We start from the raw sequence: 24,893 nt of genomic DNA, 5'->3' as shown, positions 1-24,893 counted from the left end.
CAGCTTTTCTTTCCTTTAGCTGCTAAACATCCTTCTCCCTTGCTATTCTGCAGCATTTCTTAACAAATATTCTGAGCTTCTCTGTGTGTGTGCAGGTGTAAGGAAACCACACTTTTGCATTCAGTTCTTAGCTCCTAGGTACTCACTTAGTGGGAACCTGCTGTAAATGTATGGCATTTGGAAGATTTTTTTTTTCTCAAGTTGAAAGGAATCTTCATTTTTAAAACGTAATTGGTGCTGTTTACCACAGGCATTACCAGACAGAGACTGAGAGGAGTTAAACTGTGTGATCATGAGGCTATTGTATAATCAGACAGGTTGAACAGGGGCAAGGACAATTCCTCAGCTGCAGAGAAGATGGCAAAGTGTATTTCTAAAGGTATTCACCTGTTCTCTCTACTTCCTTCTGTTATGTCGCCATAATGAAAGCTGGCACAGACCTATCTGAGTGGGACTCCACGAAAATCTTGGGTTCAGGGGAGTCTGTACAGCTAGTACAATGCATACCCAAACCCCTTTGTGATTCAGTGAGATCTGTATTTCACTTGCTGGTGTGTCCCAGCTTGTAAGTCATGTCTTGCACTTGTAAACTTTTCTGATTAATAAAATTAGACCAATTTATAAATTTGCTTTTGAGATGAGAATAGTCATTTTACTTCAGTTTATTTTGAAGAAAATGTTGCTTCTGTTCCCACTGAGATGTTGGTTGCTTCTCTTGAGACTGTGGGAAAAGAAAAAGAGCAAATCAAGAAAGTCTTAAGCTGCCTCACATTCATAACTTTCCCTTCTCTTCCCTCTTTACTCTGATCATGCGAGTGCTTCTACTGGCTTTAAACAGATCTTGCAGTGGGCAAATTTTATTCACTGTTTTAAAGACAGAGCCATCATTCATGAAGGCTTAGGTATGTAGGAGTTCTGCTGGCATGATTAATCATGCAAATAGTCCTAGAAGTTTCTATGCTGGACTGCTTATGTGACTAAGGAGAGGAAACCTACACATATATAGAAACTTATAGAAGCAGATTAACTGAGCGACAAAGCCTCAGCAGAGATCACCTTTTGCTGTTCACCTGGTTTTCCTCACCCCTCAATAGAAGACAGAGTAGAGCACTCAACCAAAGGCTGCTTGTTGCTCATGCCAGACCCTGTATCCTCCCATAAATTTTGCAGGGCTGTAAAATGATTCTTCTGCAGCTGCAGAAGGGCCAGGAGAGGCACTGGCCCACAGCTGGCAGGAATGGGCATGATACAAGGAACTGCTGTATCCTTGTTCAGTAATGCTTGCTCTGCAGCCCAGGGATTATTGTTACAAGTACTCCACCCCCTCTTGCAATGTGTTTTACTATCTTCAAGCGGATGTTATAACAGGTAGAAGTTATGTTTCCAGTGTATTTGTATGGGCCAGCTTTGCACTCATGGATACTAGTTTTATGTGGTTGTTGGCAAGCCAGGGTGGCAGTGTTGACCAATGGCAGGCACTTTAACTGTTACTTAATTTCTTGAGATTGCCACAAATTACTATTATAAGACTAGTAAGAGCTTAATTGTTTCTATCTGGGCACAAATACGTTTTGCAAAAATATGTTTGAACTAACAAAAAATTGTTTAGATGTACTCATCAGGATGCCTAAAATCCATTTAATCTAATGAGAAATTAGATTTTATTTTTATGTAATATGTATGTAATATGCAGACCATGTGAAAAATATTCTCCATGCCTATTCATCAAGTCAAAGTGCCTGTAGATGCTTTAGGGATTGCTCCTAAATATAAGCCACTTAAAAATGCATTTGAAGACCCTAGTTAAAAATAGTTGACTTGCTGTTTGCCTGCACCAAGGAATCTATATCTGTCTTTATTCAGTAGCTTCCACACAGGCAGTTCTGGGGGATGTTAGTTACAGGCCTCCTCTGTAGCAATCCAGCCCCTGGATTTGTGCACTAAATCATTTTACTTCTCTTAGCAGCCCTGTCTAAAGGGTCATGTTTCTCCCTAGCAATTATGTGTTTCTAATCAAGTGGGTAGGGAGGGAATAAAATATATTCTAAACTTTAAGCATGTTGTCAGCACACTCTTCAAAAAGAGACATGATTTCACTGTCAATTTCAGAACTATGCTAAAATTCAGGAGCAGGAGCAAACTTGAAACCTCCTCTAAACACTTTGACTCTCCTTTGTACTTATGATTTGTAGCTTTTCTCAGCACTACTCAAAATAAACTCCATCGGTAGTTTATTTCAAACTGTTTCATCTATAAACATCAGTTTAAGGCTAGCTAAGATTGCTTAGTATATCTCTTTAAAGGAAAAGATGTGCCACTATCTGGAAATTAATATTTAGAGTTTGTGTGCTCTGCATGCTTTGTTAGACTGAAGTTGTATGGGCTGAATGTGTTTCTCTTTCATTTTTATGTATGCATATTTAAAGCGATATAAATCCCATGTTCATGTCATGATCTAAGCAGGAACAGATTTATGTATTTGCATGTGTTCAACATATATATATATATATATATATATATATGAAATTTGTAAAGCAGGCATATACAGTGTGATACCTCTTCAATATATTCTGTTTGTATTCCATGTTTACAAGAGGGTTCTGTTTTTGTAATCTGACAAATCCACTCCAGTTAGGAATCTCTGAAATGATTTGTGTTTCTTGGATAGTACTTCTTGTTGGGTAAGTGCACTCATTGATCCTGACTGAGCACCCAAAGGGTGACCCTTTGGGGATGTTGTCTCTATTTCTGCTCCAGCTTGAATTGTGGGGTTTATCTCTTTTTTCCTTTTCCTTGTGGGAATTTAGCTGCCTGTCACTAGCTTTGTCTGCCAGGTGAGAGGTTTTTCTTACCTGGATACTGTAGCCTTCCCAGTCCACCTATCAGCCATTCTTTTTATTTTTAAGACAATAAGATTCATCTGAACAGTCACATTTTTGAAGTGCTAAAAGACTCCTTCAAAGTGCAGCTCATCTTTCCTGCTTGCCTAGGGCCTAGTCATGTGCCCTTGAAGTGTATGGTAGAGACCTTCTATCCACAGGAGGTTGCAACTAACACGACCCCCCTAACAGTTTCAATTCACCTGCTAGAAACAAAAAGATTGCCTGACCTTCCCTTCCCCATGTACATGCACACTTCTATATTCAGTGTTTTGCCTGAGATGATTCATGAGGAAGGTGAGTAGAACTTGCCTCTGTTTTTCTCGCTGGCCAGGTGCTTCCATGTGCATTGCTAGCAGCAGCAGTAATTGAAAATATGGATAGCTTTCTTTGAAGCTAATATTGGTGATTAATCACATCAGAATATCTACTTTGCAATATGCAATTTGTAATATATCTAAATATGATATCGGACAATTTAAGTCTTTGAAGGGAAAGAAAATAAAGAAACATGGATAAAGTAATTATTTTCAGGCAAGCTGGAAAACATTCCCTTTATGTAGGCATGTGTGCATTTATCATTTGTGTAAAAGTTGCATTCTACTGTTTATTAGTAATGGGCTTTGATCACATTCTGGTAGCAGCTGTACTTATTTATTTGGTAGCAAACATTTCTTTTGTTCATGAATACATACCTCTTCTATGATTGCATAATGCTCTGTAAGAGCATGGGTGTATTGCTACTCTCTTGCTAAGATCGTCTTCAGCAACAAGATGCATATCTAAATAGAATGCATCATGATCATTATCTTAATAAAATGTGAGTCATGCACACCAGCAACTTCATTCTTAAAATAGTTCAGTGAACTGGTATATCCATTTATCAAAGGATTGAACACATTGTAGAAGACAAATCTGTTGCACTATAGACAACTAGGCTCCAGCATATTCTCTGAAGTTCTGTACTTAATTTAGCACTTTATGCATGAGCTCATTAATGAACATTTTAAGCACACTTGTATGATATATGTCATCACAGAGTTTTTCTTAAAACTATGAATGTTCAAGTAGTGTAAAGTCTATTCTGACTTAACAAACTTTTATATTCAAAATCAGGCTGTTAGCTAAACATATAAGTGTGCTGGAGGGCAGAAAGAAAATGTGACAGCTTTATAGCTAGCTCTGTATGTGATAGTCCTGCAGCTATTGAGAAAATGTGGCAACTGATACCACACATCATTTGGAGTCCAGCTTCCAAGATAAGATCTCTGAGTAGCAATTTATAACTCAGAAAAATTTTCGTATGCCATCTTGAAAAATGTATGTGTGCTCTGGGGAGATGAAAGGGAAAGTTGAAACTGTACAAACTGTAATCCCATGCTTATCTATGCAGGTGAATCAGAATGAATTTGGGAAGCACTGCATCTGTGGGATCCTATGGTACCTCCATGTTTCAAAGGGATTTTCTCACTGGCAAGGAAGTAGCCACAACTTCAGGGATGTGTAAGGAACATGTGAAATGTCACACTGACAAAGATGTGTCTACTTTTCTGCATACTCCAGTTCTCTCAGGCATTTAGTCAACCTAAATTCCTGATGAAATAAACCCCTGAAATCTTCAGTGTAAATTATTATATATATTCCCTATAATATTCTGAAAATATTTCTCTAATACTGATTTTTAAACACAGAGGTTTAAAAAGGAACATTTGAAAATCTCTGATCTCTAGTATTTCATCTATTTATATTTTTTATGGCAACACTCAAAATGTATTTATAATCTACCTGCGTTCTGACAATAAGTCTTTTAGCAGTTATGTGTTATGTATGTGTTTGCACTTTCCCTGTGTGAAAGAGCATTTGTGAACCCAGCAGAGGAAGGGAAATCTGATTCTAACAGATGAATAGGAACTCAGTTAGATTTTGGTACAGCTGTCCAAAACATTCAGTCTTTCCTATGAGGGCAGGCCACATATATGGTGGCTGCATTCTTCTTTCTTCTCAGCTTTCATGTTTGCCAGTTCACTGTATGAGACTGACAGAGAACACTTAATTCTACTGTACTCCTATATTGCAAGATATACAATAATAGGAAACATACCAGCCCCAGGCAGCAGATGCATTTTTATTCCTTTCATTGATGAATGTCAGCAGATATGTTTTTATTCCTTCCATTGGTGAACATCGTCTGCCATCAAGCACATTTTCACAGAATGAGATGGCAGATAGAATTTTTCAGCATTGTTCTTTAAAAACAGTGTCTATGTTTATAGTTATTTTTATGCATATTTGAAATTATTTTGAAACGAATAGTTTTATGACCAGCTGTTCTCTAGCACGGGAGCTTAAAAATCCAATACTGCATACTCTGGGAGTAAATGATTAGTATAAGATAAAACTTGTGGTTCCTGTAGGGTACCTTACTAGCACACGTTGCTTCTTTTACCTGAGAGATGGTGACTTTGTCCACTTTACATATGAAAATGAAGCATCTGTAGTTTCTGCTCAGTCCTTCAGGCTTCTTTCTGAAATACTGCCACCTTTTTCTACTGTTTTTGAGTTGAGGGAGAGCAAGCTGTGTAGAGGATTCCTCTGTTGAGTTTTACTTCTGCTGGTGGTGATAGAGTAACAGTGGCATCATGTTACTGCTAGTTTTCAACAAATGCTTTCCTGGAGACAGTGGAGATAAACTCTGCAGTGCCTGCTGTTTGGTCTGCAGTGCTGAAATAAAAAGCTTTGTTACAGCTGCTTGAGCTGGCAGCTAGGCAGGGCCCTTGGGGACCTTGGCAGAATCCAGCCTCTATGCATCACTGTCTGAAAGCAAAAGTTTATGAGCACTGGTCATTTGTTTATTTATGACAACTGGTGGTCGCCAGTGGTCACATATATTTAAACTTAATCAGAGAGACCTCTTGTCCTTTTGTTTCATACCTAAGTGTTTTGATGTGCCCCATGTGTGGTTAGGGGGGTTGTGTTTTGTCAGAAATCTAAAGCACCATGAGCAAGTTGATGCTAAAGAGTTTCGACAAAAGTGGCTTTGTGGTAGTTTTTTTTTTTTCTGAGCTATCCAAAATTCTGATTTACATTTCTGTACTGAAGTCAGTGGCAAAACTTGAACTGACTTTCACTGACACGAGAGCAGTCCCCGATGCTATTGTAGTCAAGCCTTAGTTGGATTGGCAAGGGATTTGATAATTTAGGATATTTCAGTGAATATTCTGAAATAGTGTTTTTCCCTTGACATCTGGTAAATTGCATAGCTGAAAGTTTTGGTATGTGTATCTGCTCTAATAGACAACACTTTTGCATTCCCTTTTAAAACAGATTTTTTTTGGCTCTCTACATACACATTTCAATTTACATCTTTCTAAAATGCTTTAATAGTGCAAGGTAAGATGGAATATCAATGAATTGCAGATTTTCTTTAGTAGAAATGTGATACCTTCCCATTAACAGTGAGCTGAAGATTACATGGTGAAATTGCTGCAGTCAACTGACAGCTGATGATAAAACCTTTCTTGCTATTTCTTTTATTACAGAATTTTTAATTTAAAACAAAACAAAGTAAAACACATGGAGAAAGGATTTTTGACAAGGTTGAAGTTGTAAACTCTCAGGTGATTAGTACTTCTTTCAAACTCCACAATTAGGGAAGAACGTAATTGCCTTCCAAAAGGTGTCTGGATCTTTTGCTGAACTTTAAGGCACTGCTTTCAAGGTGGTAAATGCATATTTTAAAAGATTCTGGGAGCAAATTTAAGTAGGCATAAATCTTAGCAAATGTATCAACATTTAAGAGCAAAGGTATATCCTAAACACACAACACAGGAGAAAAAAGTAGCTTTTTCAGATAGCTTTTCTAAACTGTCTAAACTGCTGAATGGGTATGGGTATCTGAACATTTGAATCTTTTTACTTTGTCTGTTTTCCTATTAAGAATTTGTAGGAGAAATAGGGTGAGTGAATATTAGATATCTTTGAAAATCTGCCTGTTTTTTTCAAAAGGAATGAAACCCAGGAATGGTCAGCAGGTCCACTGGCTGTGCACCGTAAAGTTGTTATGAGGATCTTGACTTCCAGGTAATTTATTGCTACAGTGTGTTGATTCATGTAGGTTTCTGGTGAATATCTGGTACTGGACTTTTGACACTCTGTCTTCTTCAGCAAGATTTGCTGTGTCATGGTGGACCTTGTTGAAGACACAAACCACTTTCTCCACACTACTTAGCAATCATGGATATACCTGCAATAATACCAGAAGCATTATAAAACCTAAAAAGGAATCTCAAAACTTCTTTCTACTTGATATATAGAAAAATCATGCAGTGGCTTGAGCATTACTGTGCAGTTGAGTATCTCTGTTCAGCTGGAGTGAGTTTTCATGGTAAATGAAGTATTTAGCCCTGGTTTGGAGCCAGATTTTCAATCCTTTAATTTATTTGTGATTTTTTTTTTTTGGCAGGACAGGATGTTCTGTTATTGACAAGTTATGAAGGTCAAGACAAATATCAGTTTAGATTTGTACTCAGATACGTCTTCAGAACATGAATAGAAAGGAAGCCAAGGGAACAGAAGTAGTCCATTTACAAATGCAAATAAAATTGAAACCTTCAGATTTTTAACTGTAACTGGACATGCTTTTCATTTTCAGTTCTGACCTCTTTTCATGTATAATTCCTGTTCTAGAGGGCTATTTTTATACTTGCTTCAGAAAATATCCAGATAGAGAATGATGAATAATGTCTTTGCAGGTGTAGGTGAGATCAATAGTTTTTCTCCTGCTGGTGATTTGCAGTAGTGATTCTGAACACTAATGTTTCTGGTTACATCTACTGACTTAGAGATTTGTATAGAAAGCTATATTCATGGTCTCATGCTCTCTTACTTGTACATGCTAATTCTGGGTACCAGGAGTCCTCTCAGATAAAAAAAATCTGATTTCATCTTTTAAACTCACTGGGAGTTCAAAAGAATTGTTTCCTAACTGACATTCTAGGTTAGTTATATCAGGGATTTAAAAAATAAGTATATTGATAAGAAGACAATACTTTAGAAAAACTTCCCCTGTTGTTCAGAAGTATTCACTATTTCTGCATCTCTCAAAAAGTTGAGTACTTGTCTTAATAATACATATTAGATATCGACTGCTGTAGTATGGTATTGTTTTCATAAATTCCTTTGAAATTAACCTGTCTTAACTTCTAAACATTACTCTAGACCCTAAGGTGGCTGTCCTGACCATGCTCTGATCTGGAAACACTTTTTGTCTCTCTTTAAACTTTCTACCTTTACAGTTTTCTCTCAACAAATTAATCTGCCATGGTGGTTTAATGGCAGATGATCTTTAGAGTGATATCTCCACTATTTATCAGTTTTGCTTTTCTCAGCATAGTGCTAGCAGAAAGAATCATGTTCCCATATTTGGAGGCACATTTCAGACTTTCTCATGTTTTTTTCAATGACAGAACACTTTTTATTTTCAGTGTTTATTGCAACATTTGTGCATTTTATTTTTCTGAATGCCATATAATATTTAGTCACCTGGCTAGCAGATAATGACAACAATCCATGTAACATACAGAAAACTATGCAGAAGATTGCATGGAATGGTTTAGCTCCCCTGTGTTATTCGACACAAGGGAAAGAAGCAAATTATACCACTTTTGTAAAATATGATGCATTTCCTGAGGCACTCATGTTTAGGTATAGAAGTGGAAGAAACAGATGTAGAGCTTTGATTTATACATAAGAATAATGCTGATTGATAGGGTAGGTGCTATGGGACAGATTTGGGAGAGATGAGTCTCTTTCTCTGTAGCAGTTTATCTGTAGCATGAGGTCAGTGTTGCTTAGTTTCGTAGATATTGTTTTTGTTTCAGGTTGCAGTTTTCAAATTGCTTTTAGGCCCATTTTCCTGTATTTTAGTTTCCTTTCTTATATTTTATGCCATGCTATTGTTCTCTTATAGATCTATAGTTTTGGTCTTTTTCTTAAGAAGACTAAAATATTTTAGTTTGTCCTTCTTGCTTTGAAGATAGTGCCTGCTTTAATGTAGTATATTGCATTTCTTTCCTCAAGCGTAGATCAGAAAGGCCTTTTGCTTTAATAAGCTGGAGTCTTCATCATCCCTGAAAGTGGACAGACTATGGTCTGTGGGTCTTCATCCTCCTCAACAGAGGCATTGATTTTTTGAAGTTGTTTTAGTGATGGAGATGTATGTATTTACTTGACTTTGGCATTTCATTCACTGTTCCCTCTAATGTTAGGATGGGGAGTGTTTACACGATGCTAGCATTGTTAGAATGAAATCTTAATAATGGCCCTTTGCAGTTTGCTGCCATTGTCTGTGTCATCTTAACTCAGTTGCATGTACAGATGCATTAGTCTGCTTACTTTTAAAAATTTTCTTGCAATTCACTTTCAAATTGAGAGAAAAATGCCCCAAGTGTATCCAGGCAATTTATACAGAGATTATACCAGAGGTGTTGATGAGAGTCCAGCTAGGTTTAAAGGTGAATGGTATTAATTTTACATTTGTACCCACGCAGTCTCTACTACCTACATGCTGTGAAAGAGAAGGGTTGAGATCAAAATATTTTTGAAATCAACATGAAGTAGTATGCCAGGTTTTGTAGAATCAGACAGTAGCTGTTTATTCAGAAGCTGAAATAGTCACCCGGAAGAAACCATAAAAACATTTCAGATCATTAAGAACAGCGAAAGATTATTGTTACATCTTGGCCCTGATCTTTTGGTAAGTTAGATGTAACTAAACAGTATGCATATTTATACGGTCAGGTTCAAGTCACAGGTTTTGAAATAATGACTATATTCTTTGACGTGAGAGTCAGGATTTCAAATAGCCTGGAAACAGCCTCTGTGGAAATAAATTACAGGTTGTGAACACTGAAAACAGTATTGCCTGTTTGGGTGGAGGAACTAAGGAGATTCTTTTGAAGATCTACTAGTACATTGGGGATCCTTATCTATAAACATCATGGTGTTTCACCTTTCATGTGTCTAGAAAATTATAAAATAGGAGAGATTTCAGAGAAGAGCTATAGATCCAGTTGAAGGACTATAAACAAAGGGTGCAAGGGATTCAGTCTACAATCTCTAAAACAAGTTAAAATTATGTAATTTCTTTCTGTAAGAGGAAGATGTGATTTGAAGAATTTTTTTTTATACTCTCTGATTCTCCCACAGATCCTGAGATCTCTGGAACGAGGCCCAGAGGTTGTCTGTGTGGGTCTTCACAGTAGATGCTGTCTCCACTCTAGGGAGAAGATTTGCATGGCCAAAACTCAATTACAGTTCAAGCTGGCCAACACCATGAAGGGCAAAAAACCTGACTTAAAAAAATATGTTAACAGCAAAAGGAGGATCAAAGATAATACTGTTCAATTTCTTGATGAGAATGGACAACTCACAAGTAGGCATGTATATAAAGGAGTGACGTTTAACGCCTTCTTTACCTCTGTCTTCAACACCAATAATGGGTCGTGGGACCCTGAAGCCCTGTGTTGGAAGACTGTGACTGATAAACTCCCAACTGACTCTGAACTTGTTCAAGACTTGCTTTACCAGCTGGATATGCATAAGTCTGTGGAGTCTGATGGAATTCATCCCAGAGTAGTGTAAGAGCTGGTTGATGTCATTGAGGGACCTCTCTCAATTATTTTTAATGGTCTTGGGAGTCTGGAGATGTCCCAGTTGACTGGGAGCTGGCAAAGATTGTCCTGATTTTCAAGAAGGGAAAGAAAGAAGGCCCTGGTAATTACAGTCTTGTCAGTCACACTTCAGGGCCTGGTAAAAATTATGGAGAAGGTTATTATGGGAGTTGCTGGAAAACACTTGAGAGAGAATGTAGTCATTTTTCATAGCCAGCAGGGGTTCACAAGAGGAAAGTCCTGCTTTACTAACTTAATTTCCTTTTATGACAAGGTCACCCATCTAGTTGACCAAAGGAAGCCAGTATCTGTGGGGGTTCTGGATTTTGGCAAAGATTTTGATTCCATCTGCGGCAATATCTTTCTGGAAAAAATGAGCAGTGTACATTTTGATGAGTCCACAGTGTGTTGTGTGAGCAATTCACTGACAGACCAGGCTCAAAGAAGGTTCCCTTACACTGACGGCCCATCACCACTGTGGTTCTCCATATAGGTCAATTTTAGGGCTAGTGCTCTTTAATGTCTTTATATGTCATCTGGACTTTAAGAAAGTTTGTTGATATGATACTAAACTGGGAAGAGCTGTGGACTCCCTTGATCGTAGAGTCGCCTTGCAGGGCAATCTGGATAGACTAAAGAGGTAGTTTATCACCAACCATATGAAATTTAATAAGAGCAGAAGCTAGGGCTGTTATGAGGGATGAGAGGCTGGAGAGCAGCCCCACAGAAAGAGATCTGGGGGACTGAACTGATGGTAAGTTGAGTGAATCAGTAGTGTGCCCTGGCAGCCCAAAGGGTCATCTGTGTCCTGGTGTGTATCAAGCATAGCACAGCTAGCCAGCTGAGGGAGGTGATTGTCCCACTCTGTACTGCATTGGTGTGGCTCTAGCTTGACCTCTGTGTGCAGTCTTGGGTGCTTCAGTTTAGGAAGGATATCAAACTATTAGAGCATATCTGGAAGAGTGTGTTTAAGACAGTGAAAGTTCTTGAGGGGAAGACTTACGAGGAACAGCTGAGGCCACTAAGTTTGTTCAGCTTGGAGAGAAAAAGGCTGAGGGGTGTCCTCATCACACTCCACAACTTCCTTAAGGTGAGCAGTGGCTGGGGAGGTGCTGGTCTCCTCTCTCTGATGACCAGTGATAGAACACAAGGAAAGGGAATGAAGCTGCACCAGGGAAAGTTCAGCTTGGATATTAGGAAGACACCCTTCACTGAGAGGGTAGTTGCTTCATGGAATGGGCTCACCAGGAAAGCTGTTGTGGCATTAGGCCTGTCAGAGTTCAAGCTGCACCTAGAAGACATTCTTAGTCGTATGGTTTATCTTTACATAGTCCTGTGAGGAGCACGGAATTTGAATCAATGATCCTTGTAGGCCCCTTTCAACTTGAGATATTCTATGATTCATCCAGCTATGATGCCAAGAAAAGAGATAGACAAACACTTCTGAAGTGTTCAGAGCATTTATTCGATGAGATGTAAGATCTTCTTTTCTTTTAGCATTTCCAGTTTATCAAAGCTTGTATATTTTATTCATATTTCACCCTGTGACCTTTGAGTGATGTAAAGTCTCTCTATACACCCTTTGAATGGCTCTATAGAGATCAGATTCTGATCAGATTCTCTTCTTTTGCCTTGTTCATAGCTGAAAAGACTAGTGATGTTTGTTTCCTATCATTGTTTTTTTTCTTTTGTTTCTTTCCATTAATTCTGAAACCCAGTGAAATACGGAAAGCTTGGGGTGATGATGTTGGTGTAGATTCTAGAGTATAAATAAGCAATGAGAAGTTGTTATAATGTCTTGAAGTTAGAGCTTCTGCAAGGCTATTTCCTCAGTTGCAAGCTAGCTCTTAACATCTGTTTGGCCATTTTTCTTGAACTTTCAAGGTCATTGGTGTTTTATGAACTCCTTGAAGTTTTGCCTTGTTAAGAGCAGCAGTACTTTGACTTCAGTCATGCTGAGAGACATAAGGAAAAATTAATAAAATAGTCAGATTTATTTTCAAAATACATAGCAGGAAACTCAAATTCTTAAACACCCTGGAGAAAACAAGCAAGTAAGTTATGACAAAATATGCTCATCAAGTTCTTGAAACAGGGTGTTAGCATTCAATACACAGGAGAACAGACATGAAGGCCTGGCAAAAGAAGCAAACCCATGGAGCAGCAGTGTGATCCAGCTGTTAAAGACAGCTGGCTGAGAACTCATCATATGCCACTGCACTTCTCTGCACTGCAACTTTCTCCTGTTTTCCTGGACAGGGCAAGTATTACCATTTAGAAGACAGGAACTGAGAGTAATGCTGTCACATGTCTTTCTGAAGTGCTTGGCTGTAATTCTAAAGACATATCTTGACAGAAATCTTTGTGACAGCAAAAACTTCTGAACTAGCCTCTGGCTGCACTACTTGTGAACTTACTCTCAGCTTTTCAAGAATGACTTCTAACTTTCATGTTGGACAAAAAAATAGGGGAAACATGCATCTGTAATTGTGAGCATTTGAAAGCCCAGGAATGAATGTGTCCTTGTGGTACTGAAACGGCTTCTTGATCTACAGGGGTGTTATGTAGGTGATTTCCAGCACCTCTTCCCTCACCTGCCCAGAGCAGCATTTTTGCTTTGCTATGCCTCTGCAAGTTGCTCTGTGTTTCCATTATGCTGAGGAGAATTGGCAGAAGGGTATTGCTTGTATTTGAGAAGAAACTGACTACCAGTACTGCCAGTACTCTTTGCTGAGCATCTTCGTCTTTTTAGTGAAACTCGCTGGAGCATCTGAAGACGAGCACCTTTGGCACTTCATGTAGGCACTACCTCCATATAGCTGACCTCAGGGAAAGGGAGTCTAATTACTTTTGACAGTGGCTTACAAATCAAAATGGGATGTGTTCCCACCAAAAATACAAGTATGGGTATCTGTGATAAAAACACTGAACAAGAAACACCCCTGATTATCAGGTGAGCAAACCTGGTATGTCAGAATCACACAGCCAAAGAAACAACAGCTATCAGGTATAATTTTTTGGGGAAGAATTCTCATGCTTTAATTGTCTTGATGATTTGTCCTACTCAGGGAATGAGTCAAAAGCATCCTACTGAGTGTAAACACGATGAAGACAGATATGGTACTTGCACTGGTTTATTAATGGTCATCACCACTGTTGCAGTCTCGAAATATAAGCCTTTGAGCCTTTTGAGGTTTTCTTTTCTTAACATCATCGCTTTTCTTCTGATGATTTTTCAGCTATGTAAATCTTAATTCTTTAACATTATCTGTCCAAGAGGCATGCTGGGTCATATAGACCTTAAAAATACTGATACAAAAAATGATAGCTTGTAAATAACAAAGAGGTGCTCCATCAAACCTGCCTTAGCCCTGACATATCTTTTGAAATTCAGTAACTCTAATGGTGACACACCTACACTGTCAGGCTCTCAGTTCCTTAGCTTTTAAACACCATTAGCATCTTCCATGGCAACTTAATATTTCTGCTGCAAATGCCTATAGATGACTAATGTGTTGATAGTTTATATAATTCCCCTGCTGTAACTTTCTTAATACAGTTTTTCATATGGCCTATTGTGTCCTCTTGTTTAATTCCATTCATTTGCTCTGTTTTGGAATTGGGTTACAATGAAGAAAAATAACCATGGACAGAAATAGCTAAGTCTTTTCCTCAGCAATTGCTACATCCCTGCAGGCATTTTACTTAAGATTTTTGTTTGGTTTGGAGCCATTTCTTTTTAGGTTATAATTCAGAGCCTGGTGGTGGATGTACAGCTCAAAACCAAACACCCAATTAATGAAAGACACAGTTCTGTGTTTTCCAGAGAAGTCTTTGAAGAATACAGTAAGTAGGAAATAAATTGTTTTTTACTTTTCTTTTTTTTTTTGGTGGGTTTTTTTTTGGTTGGTTGTTTAACCAGTTATGTGTTGTAAGAGTCCTAAAAATGAGAAATTACTGAATATACTATAAAACAAGTCATTACATATATTATAAAGCAAATTACTACTTATATGGTCAACAGCATATCTGAAAACTTGATACTGCTGTTTCTTATGGGACCAAAGAAGATTTCTTGTGAATTCACGAGTAATTAAACTGCTTTTTCAGCACTGCTGTTACCAGCATACATCTTAATTATAAAGCAAACCAAGAATAACACTGATCTGCAGAGTGTGGAGTAATTTTGTGGCACATCAGAGTTTGATTATTGCAAAATATTCAGCTAGCCTTTGGGCAACTATGTTGTACTTTTAAGGTAGTTGCACAGGGGAGGAATTTCACAGGTACCTGTATGAATAAATCTTATTCACTTGTCTTAAACTCCAACATACTGAAGCTGGGGCACACAATTTTTGCTAATCCTTGTGCAAAAGAAGATGAATATATAATTATAGTAATATTTAAATTACTGCATCAAAATCTTAGCAGCAGCCCAAGTCCTGAGAGCACATGGGAGCAGGGAGATACTCAAAGAGCCCAACTTAGCTTTGTTGTCAGGAAAAGCTACATGAACAGACCAAGGCCTTTGCCACTTTGCTTGCAAACATTTCCAGCTCACCCTGCCATCTCTGATGACTGCCGGTAAGCCCACCACAACTTCACACCTTGTGTTAGTTTTCATGGTGCAGACACTGCTTATAAGCTTCCTTGGGCAAACACAGGTCTATTTGATACCTGTGTCAGCCCTGGATATTGAAAGATTATGAGTTCTTGGGAAGAAAAACTCCATTTTCTGACTCAGTATAAAAATCCGTATTTGTAATTATCTTCTGATTTTGAACTTCCCCAGACTGTGTTCTGATTATTGTTTTAAAGACATTTTAGTTAAAAGAAAAGCTGAGATTCTAGTCTCATTCCATAAACAGAGGACCCGAGGCATTAAACAGACTAATATTTGTGGCAAGAGGAAAGGGAATGGTGAGATGCTGCTAAGATTAGGCCACTATTTCTGCTGCCTTTGCAAGAAGAAACACCTGCAAAATGCAACCCTATTTCACTGTAGGGACTTGGTTCATCACTTCAGGACTAAGGGATTTAAAGAAAATACTAAACGTGATGACTTAGGGTTCTTTGGTAAGCTGGCTAAACCTTTCCTCATGGGGAAGCAGAGCCCAGCTGTGGAATCTTTCTGTCCACAAATCCCTTCCTCCCTCCCTCCTTCCCTCCCTATGCAGGGGATTTCCATGTTTATTTCAGAAGTCTGGGTTTAGCTTTTTGGTATTTTATCTTTAAAGCAATGAAAAAAAGGCTAATCCAGCTACATGATGCCTCATCCCTCTTTATGATCTGTGGTTATAAGAAATGATTATTTAGAATAATGACAATAATGACTACAGCAACAACGTCTACCTTTCCTAATTATTTTTATACTAATTGGATGATGCCAACTTCAATCTGGCAGACTATGATATGAGAGTAATTTTGGAAAAGAGAATAGCATGCTTGAGTTTCTTTCTTTTTTTCTTCTTATTTTTATAACCTTACAATGTGTATTAACAATACTGTGTATTTCTGGCACATCCACTAAATTCTCTATTGGAATGATTCCTGTTGTCTGCTTTGAATAAACAAAACCCCACTATGTCTATCTGTTCTAAAGTACTTCAAGGGTTTGTTCCAGTTGTGTGTTCCTCTGCCACTTAAAACATATATTGTGTCAGAACTTAGAAGGCAGTGGACTCTTTGCTGTGGTCCAGCTAAACACTTAAATAGTTGTTCCATGTTGGAAATACAGTGCTCTGCAGGATCAGACTCTAATACACAAATCTGTTTTGCAGAGAGCATTAGCATCACACAGAGGGTACCTATGCAAAGGCAGATGAGTGAAGCTGTTAGCTTTTGCTTTGAAAAGACATGTATAAAAATTGACATGTTTGCCTACATTAACTGAACACCAGTTGTTTATTAGACATCTATGACCGCTGTTGAGCTGGAAGGGAAACAATAGCACTGAAGTCACCGACAAGACTCACTTAAGTCAGCATTTCACTGGAAGTGTCTTAAGCAGTTTGTTCAGGCTGTTCTTTATATGATCTCACTAGAAACCTTTGTCTGGTGACGGCTACATGCATTAGTGTTTCCAGTTTGAAAATACAGGACAGCTATGTCACACTTACATTGTAGAGAAGCCCTCACCTCCCTGATGGAATACCAACTATTCTGGGCCTAATGAAAATTGCTTCAAATCAGTTTGCAAAGTTAATTATATATATGAAACATTGGTTGTGCCTCCTTTTCTATGAAAGATTCACAAGAATTCACTATCTGTAAGTATTAGCTGCAACAAAACCAACCATTCTAGTGTTCTGAGAAGGAGACCGCAAAAGGGGACCAAGCAATTTTTAAAGTAACTCCCTTTCATCTAGGTGAAAAACTCAAGACAAAAAGGGCTCTGTTTAATCTGATCTCTCTCAGTCTGTGGGCATGGTAGAGTGTTTCCTGCAGGTGGTTTGATAGCTTGTGACTGAACTAGAATACACCATAGCTAAACTTGCAGCTCTTCACTTGTTAGGGTTGCTTTTTCTGCATCTCCAATAGTTTCAGGATTTTCCTGACACAGAATTTTTTAGCTGCCAAGAGAAATTAAATTGACAACAAAAAAAGAGCAGAGCTAATTGCTGCCTGCTGCTTCCAGAGTGTGAAGTGGAAGAGAAGTTAACATACAGTCTTGTGCTAGATAAGACTGTTGTTTCCTTTGTTGGGTAGGAGCATGAAGGGGAAGGAGCCTTGCTTTGTACCAAATAATCACACAAGAGGTAGATGACTGTTGAAATACATTTTCCCTCCCAGATCTTTTTGGATACTAATATGTATACTACACATCTGCCCACTGTTCCTGCCACAAGGTCAATATTGGATCAATAGCTTTCCTACACTTGATGAAGTGTTGCTGTCCAGTCCTGATTGAGTGCTGTCCTAGCCCGTTTCCCATCTTTAAATGTAGCTTGCTGCTTCTCAAGACTCCAGATAACTGAGTGGAGATGACCTTGATGGACTGGACTTTGTATTGAGCAGGAAGGCTGCTAAAGTGAAGTCTCAAGCAAAGAAAGCAAGGACTAGTGTTATTATTTAGAGGGTACTTCTAAAAAGAGCAGAGGAATAGAGTGATGCACACAAGGATATTAAAAATAAATTACCAACTTGGCTTTGCAGTTTCAGCTAAAGGAAGTGAAAGAATGAAGAGCTCAGTGAGGATGCTCAGGAAGAGTTCGGCTTTCCCCATTCCTCTGCTCGTAGAGGGTCAAAAAATGCCTCAGGTTGTTATCTGGGATACAAATGCAAATCAAACTGTAGTTGATGGGGCACCTAGACAGCGAAACAGAGGTAGACTGCCCTGCACTGGATTAACACAGTCTACTCTCCCCCAACACAGAATGGAGGGAAAGCAACACAAAAAAATCTGCATTGAGATTAAGAGTTTTGCTGGAAAATGAAATAATACAATGCACAATTACCTTAGCCTTGTTGCAGAAAAAGCACTGTAATGTAGAAGCAGCAGCAGCAGCAAGTGATTTACCCCCCACCCCTCCCCAGACTGCAGCCAACCAAGCAGAAAAGACAAACAGCTCAAACCTGGCAACCAAAAGCAGCAACTGGAAACAGGAAGCCTCTCACGTTACAATCTGAACTTCAAGCCCCTTGATACTTTGCTCCAGCCAGCACTTTCATTTTGAAGCTGGCATGACAGCAGCATGGTATCATATGATCATATAGTAGGATATCAGCAGCAGATTTAACTCAACCTATGACATATCCTGACAGGACTTTAGTCTGATTCTTTCTGGCTCAGCTTAGCTCCAGTTCCCAGCAGTTCCTTTCTGTGCTTTGTGAACTTTGAGGAAGGTGATGAACAGGATTATATCCATGTTTCTAACTGGACATAGAAAGTTAGGATTGATCCAGTTGTGCCTCAGATGAATGGGGAAGGAACAACTAGCTCCAAAGAGAAGGTTATACTTTTTTGTTGCAGGGTGTGAAGCAGACTCACCCAGATACCTGAAAAGAGTTACTCTCTCTTGCTCTTGATTACATGTAAGGAGTGGATTTCACCCCATAAGGTTGTAGAAAGCAGATTTTTTTTTTAAACAAAACAAAACACTTTGCTGACATCAGAGCCAGTACTTTAGAAAGGAGAAAGCAATGTGTCATGCCTTCCATTAAGATGAGTAATAGGAAACTACCATATTTATAGGAGGCTCCTGCTGTTGCACACTTAGGCATTGCTGGTTTAACATTCACTGGCAAGAACACTGTTATTCCTTCCAGTCATCCCTTGCGTGTTCTTTACTTGACAGTATATGAGAAGCAAGGCACAGAAGACACCCTGAAAAAGAGCAATTACAGCCTTATCTTTGCTTAATCTTGACTTTTCTGCACCTTATTTCATAGTAGTTGATTGGTTGTGCTGTGTTAAGCATATACTTTAAAGAAATCTATTTATGGGGATGCTCTGTTTGCAGCTGGAAGTGGTTTACAATGACAAAAAAAGAGAACTGTCTTCACTGAGATGTGCAGACAGGCTCAAGGTCACACTAGCCAGACAGACATCTTCAGTTAGTAAGACAGATCACCATAGCCAGGTTCATGGAATTATGGAACGGTTGAGGTTGGATGACCTCTGAAGGTCATCTGGTCTAAATCCCCTTCTCAAGCAAGGGGATTTAGACCAGATGAGCAAGACTGCCTAGAGACAGTTACCCAGCACTGTGTCCCAGGTTGGAGACTCCACAGCCTTTCTGGACAACCTGTGCCAGTGCTCAGCTACCCTCAGTGTTTCCCAGTGTTCAGAAGGAACTCCTGTGTTTCTGATGGTGTCTGAATTCCCCAAATAAGACTTTGTTTCTTGAACTAGTCCTGCAGGCCACAATTTGCCTATAAGTAAGTGTAAGCACAAGTCTTTTGATGTACTTCCATGAGCAAAAAGAGCTAGTATCTTTCCTCTATTTTAGTGAAAGTGAAGTTCAAAGAATTACCTGTCATGATAGAGGGAGAGAGGTGGGGGGGGGGGGCAGAGACTTGGTAGGGAAAGTGTTGCTTCTCTGTATGGTCCAATCCACTACACCTCCAGGCTGACTGGGATTCATCTGATTCCTGTCAGCTACACACCAGTGAGTTTTCCTGTTAGTATGAAGCTCCCATCTTACAGTAGATTTTCTCTCTCACCTCCCAGGGATGCACACTGGATTTGCATGTAATTCTGATATGCCATGTTTTAATCCTGATGTTCTCAAAATAGTATGAAGGATATTTGCCAGACTCTAGAAGGTGAGAGCGCAGGATTTATGATTAGATTGTGCTAACCTTCTTCCTATCTGCTGCAAAATCTAGGGAAACTTTGCATGAAAGCAACACATCCAATTTATCTGCAGAAGTACCATCCAGACTCCCTCTTAGCAGCCTGATGCAGGATAATAGCAAAAAGAAGTACTCCACAAGGCAAATTTACAAAACTCTGAGGTACTACATCAACTTTGAAGAAGCAAAACCTGTGACAGTCTGCAGTGTTTTGCAGTATTCAGGGTTGTCATCTCAGGGAGGCATAGAACAGATGAGGGCATATCTGTTCATGCTTCACAGACTGACACAGATCTGATGATCATAGAGGTCTCTAAAGGCAATTTCTTCACAATTTCTTGTTTAAAGATACAGTCCCTAAATTAGTGAATAATGAGAAGCAAATGATCCATTACTATGTGTCCATTGTGTCTCTGTATCTTCTTCTCACCGGGCCACCCTTAAGCACAAAAATGGTGAAGCCTCTCATGCGTGCCGTGGCCAGATGTGTTTGACCTAGACTGCAAGATTATTTGAAACTGGACTACTTTTTCCACTAGCATGAAACATAAGTTAATATCAGATTTATATTAGGATTCAAAAAAACCATTGAACTTGAATAATTTGTTTAAATATGGTTTGCATTCATTGTTATGAGATACCGTTAGCAGAAGCACTAATTACTTTTTTTCAAAATAATGAGTCCAGGTATATAACTTGCCTCTAAATTTTAAGCATTTTAGAAACTGGAGAGGATCATATCTCTCTTCTTGTTGAAGGCCAGCTCTGACTGCAGCAGTTCCCTTCAGAGGGCACCAAACCCAATATTGACAAACAAGTTTCCTAGAGAAAAGAGTAATATAAGAGGATGCCACATTTTTTTTTTCAGATCTGGCTGAATAGCATGTCACATAATAACTCAATAGCCTAAATTCTTAATTTTTCAGTCAGCCAGAGACTTACTGTTTCATGGGAAAGTAAGTCCAATCTGCAGCTGGGCTACCTTTTTGTTAGAGTGGACTGTATGCCAAAATAATTTTGACTGGGTCATGGAAATGTAGAAATGCCTGCAAGAGCATCTTTTTGGTGTTGCTACAAACACAACCCCCTCCTCTTTTATCTGTGAACCAGGATTCTGGGAAGGACTTCCTTCTCTGTGTCAGTTAAAACACCTATTTTTCTCCATTCTTCTTGTGAAGAACATAGAGGAAATCAAGAAGGAGCATGTTATAATGACAGAATGGCCGTGAGGCTCATCTTTTCAGCAGCTGTTATTGCCTTTCTGAAAGACAAGATTTGTTATAGTAGCAGGCAATCACACTGAAAACTTGTCCTAAATTGGTTTTCTTAGCTAGACAAAGGCAGTAATTGGTAAAAGGAAAGAGAATAGGAGCAATAGGGCTCCTCACTTATGTACGCCACCTGTTTTGTATAAAGATACAGATAATGAGGCTGACTCAGACGTTGATGTCACTGGCAGCAAGTACACAGATGGAGGCAGTTAACACCCTGCAAACACCAGCTCCCCTCTTCTTACACATCATACCTGAGCAGCAACCAAAGCTCTCTGAGCACGAGCTGCTTCCTCACAAGTGATGGGTTCTTTCCAAGTCATAGGATTTGGCAGCCTTGCTGGGATTTCTTCTGTGTACAGTGAAGGCTAATAAGGGAAGAAGCTGCTCTGCTCCTCATGAGGGTCGAGTGAAGTAAGGTTGTGTAGCCTCACAGATGTCCTCCCCACCACTTGTTGAGACAGTGATGCCCCAGCACCATCTTACAGCTGTGTCTGACATCCTGGTATTTACACAATGAAACGTAAAGAAGATGCTGTGCAGTTGTGAAGAAGGTACTGATGTTGTAGAGATAATTGATGTTTCATATTTGAGGCCTTTTTTTCTCTGTGTTAGTGGACTTGAATGCCCACTGGAAGAGGAAAATATTTTGGAAGAATGTAGTAATTCCACTTCTGAGCCTTCTAGAACTGGGCTGCTTTCTCTAATCTTTGACTTAGCATGACAGCCTCCTGAAACACCATTAGCAAGGAATGCAAGCTTTTTTAGTGTGCTTGCTTGTTTTAATAAAGAAAACTCATTCAGGTGCCTCAGTTACACATTTTCTGCTACAGTTCCTTGGCAAAATCTGGAAATTCAAAAGCAAGGTACAGAATATTCCATTGATGACACTATTTTTGTTAGTAGTTAGTAGTCAATATGCTGTCCCTGCAAGTCTGAAAGAAGAATTGGAGTTGTAGAAGGCAATAAAGTCTCCCCTGAGCCTCTTCTTCTCCAGGCTAAACAACCCCAGCTTCTTCAGCCTCTCCTCACAGGGCTTGTGATCCAGACCTCTCAACAGCCTCGTTGCCCTTCTCTGGACGTGTTCAAGCAACTCAACATCTTTCTTGAACTGAGGGTCCAAGAAATGGACACAGTACTCAAGGTGTGGCCTAACCAGTGCTGAGTACAGGGGCACAATGACTTCCCTGCTCCTGCTGGCCACACTATTCCTGATGCAGGCCAGGATGCCATTGGCCTTCTTGGCCACCTGGGCACACTGCTGGCTCATGTTCAGGCACCTGTCAACCAGTACCCCCAGGTCCCTTTCTGCCTGGCTGCTCTCCAGCCACTCTGTCCCCAGCCTGTAGCTCTGCATGGGGTTGTTGTGGTCAGTGTGTAGAACCTGGCACTCAGATGCGCTAAACCTCATGCTGTTAGACTCTGCCCATCTGTCCAGCCTGTCAAGGTCCCTCTGCAGAGCCCTCCTACCCTCTAACAGATCAACACCTGTCCCCAGCTTGGTGTCATCTGCAAATTTACTGATGATGGACTCAATCCCCTCATCCAGATCATCAGTAAAGATATTGAACAGGATGGGGCCCAGCACTGATCCCTGGGGGACACCACTAGTGACAGGCTGCCAGCTGGCAGTGGCACCATTCACCACCACTCTCTGGGCTCTGCCCTCCAGCCAGTTCCTAACCCAGCACAGAGTGCTGCTGTCCAAGCCACAGGCTGACAGCTTGGCCAGGAGTTTGCTGTGGGGAACATAGGTGTCAAAGGCCTTGCTGAAGTCCAGGTAGACTACATCCACAGCCTCCCCCACATCCACCAGGCAGGTCACCTGGTCATAGAAGGAGATCAGGTTGGTCAGGCAGGACCTGCCCCTCCTAAATCCATGTTGGCTGGGCCTGATCCCTTGGCCATGCTGTAGGTGCTGTGATTGCACTCAAGATGACCTGCTCCATAGTCTTAGCTGGCACTGAGGTCAGGCCGACAGGTCTGTAATTCGCTGGCTCCTCTTTCTGGTCCTTGTTGTGGATGGGCATCACACTGGTCAGCTTCCAGTCACCTAGGACCTCTCCAGTGAGCCAGGACTGTTGAAAAATGATGGAAAGCAGTTTAGCCAGCTCATCTGCCAGCTCTCTCAGCACCCTAGGATGGATCCCATCTGGGCCCATACACTTGTGGGGATCCAAGTGGCTCAGCAGGTCTCTAACTGCTTCCTCCTGAATTACAGGGGTATTATACTGCTCCCTGTTTCCATCTGCCAGCTCAGGAGGCCAGTTGTCTGGAAGACAACCTACCCTACTGTTGAAAATTGAGGCAGAGAAGGCATTAAGTACTCTGCCTTTTCCTCATCTTTTGTTACTATATTCCCCTCCATGTCCACTAAAGAGTGGAGGTTGTCCTTGGCCCTCCTTTTGCCATTAATATATTTATAAAAACATTTTTATTGTCCTTCACAACAGGGGCCAGTCTAAGTTCTAAATGGGCTTTTTCCTCTCTATTTTCTATTCCTACATGACCTAGCAACCTTCTTAAACATTTCCTGGGTTACCTCCCCTTTTTCCAAAGGTGATACACCCTCTTTTCTCCCCTTAATTCGTTCAGAAGCTCATTGCCCATCCAGGCCGACCGTCTGCCTTATCAGCTCATCTCCCAGCACGCTGGGACAGCCTGTTCCTGAGCCTTCAAGATTTCTTTCTTGAAGTAGGTCCAGCCCTCCTGGAGCGCTTTGTTTTTTAGAGCTGTCTTCCTAGGTACTTGCCAAGTCAGTTCCTTAAATAAGCCAAAATATGATGCCAATAAAGTGCTTCTCTGGCTGAGAACTTTTCTAAAGAGCTATACAATAATGGTCATATCCTTTCATGTTTTGGAGCTCAGGAAGTCACTTAGATTGTACCAGGAATGTACATATTACATTATAGCTGAGTTAATTTTGATTCTCACTTTTAACAATATCAGTGCCTTACTTTTTATGCTTCTTCTCTAAAAGCACATTCCATCAAACTTTTCTCAAAGAAAGCACAAAGAGTATGGTCTTTAAATAACTATCTTTAAAAGCAACATCCTGTCATCACTTATTAAATCTGTCAAACCTTTCCACAGAGCACATGGTTCCTGTCCTGATTGCTTTATTGCATTTCTAAGGAAAATAATTTCTTGGCATTGCAGTACCTGCATGAACTTTCTGAACCTAAGCCTGTTACACCATGGTGTTCCTTGCACTGCTGAATATGAATCACAGCCATTCCAGAACATGGGAGATATCTGGGTATCTGTTCAAGAATTCTCTAACTTGCAGTATTAAAAGAAAGCAGTTTTATACTAAGTACAAATGAAGACTGAAACCCATTTTTTCCTTACTACTTTTCCAAAGGGATATGCAGTTTAAAAGGTCTTCTGTTTTCCTTTTGAAATTATCTGAAGATTTTTGTTATCTCTCTTGAAAATGGAGCCACTTCATTATGACTGAGGGTTATTCATGCACATGAGGGGGCTGAATTAAAACTAGTAGGCATATTTTATGCTTGTGTCATTCTGTGTTTGAGCATTTCAGTTGCCAGGCTTAATGCTCTTTATATGTAGGAGGTTGGTAGGTGCATACATATGCAGAATGGGCATGCTCTGGTTCTTAAATCAGTGTCCTGTTCCCTTCATCCAGAGGTGTATATAAATCAGTTGACTATTTCGTTCATCGCTTACTAAAAAATAACATTCCAATTCCAACACTTCTTCTGCGCTTGCATTGGTGAGGATGCGTTCACCCAAAGTAGGCATTTTTAACAAGA

The sequence above is a fragment of the Indicator indicator genome, chromosome Z (genome assembly GCF_027791375.1).
Source record: "Indicator indicator isolate 239-I01 chromosome Z, UM_Iind_1.1, whole genome shotgun sequence".
NCBI classification, from domain to species: Eukaryota; Metazoa; Chordata; class Aves; order Piciformes; family Indicatoridae; genus Indicator; species Indicator indicator.
The sequence above is the reverse complement of the archived record's forward strand: the minus strand, read 5'-3'. Positions refer to the sequence as shown.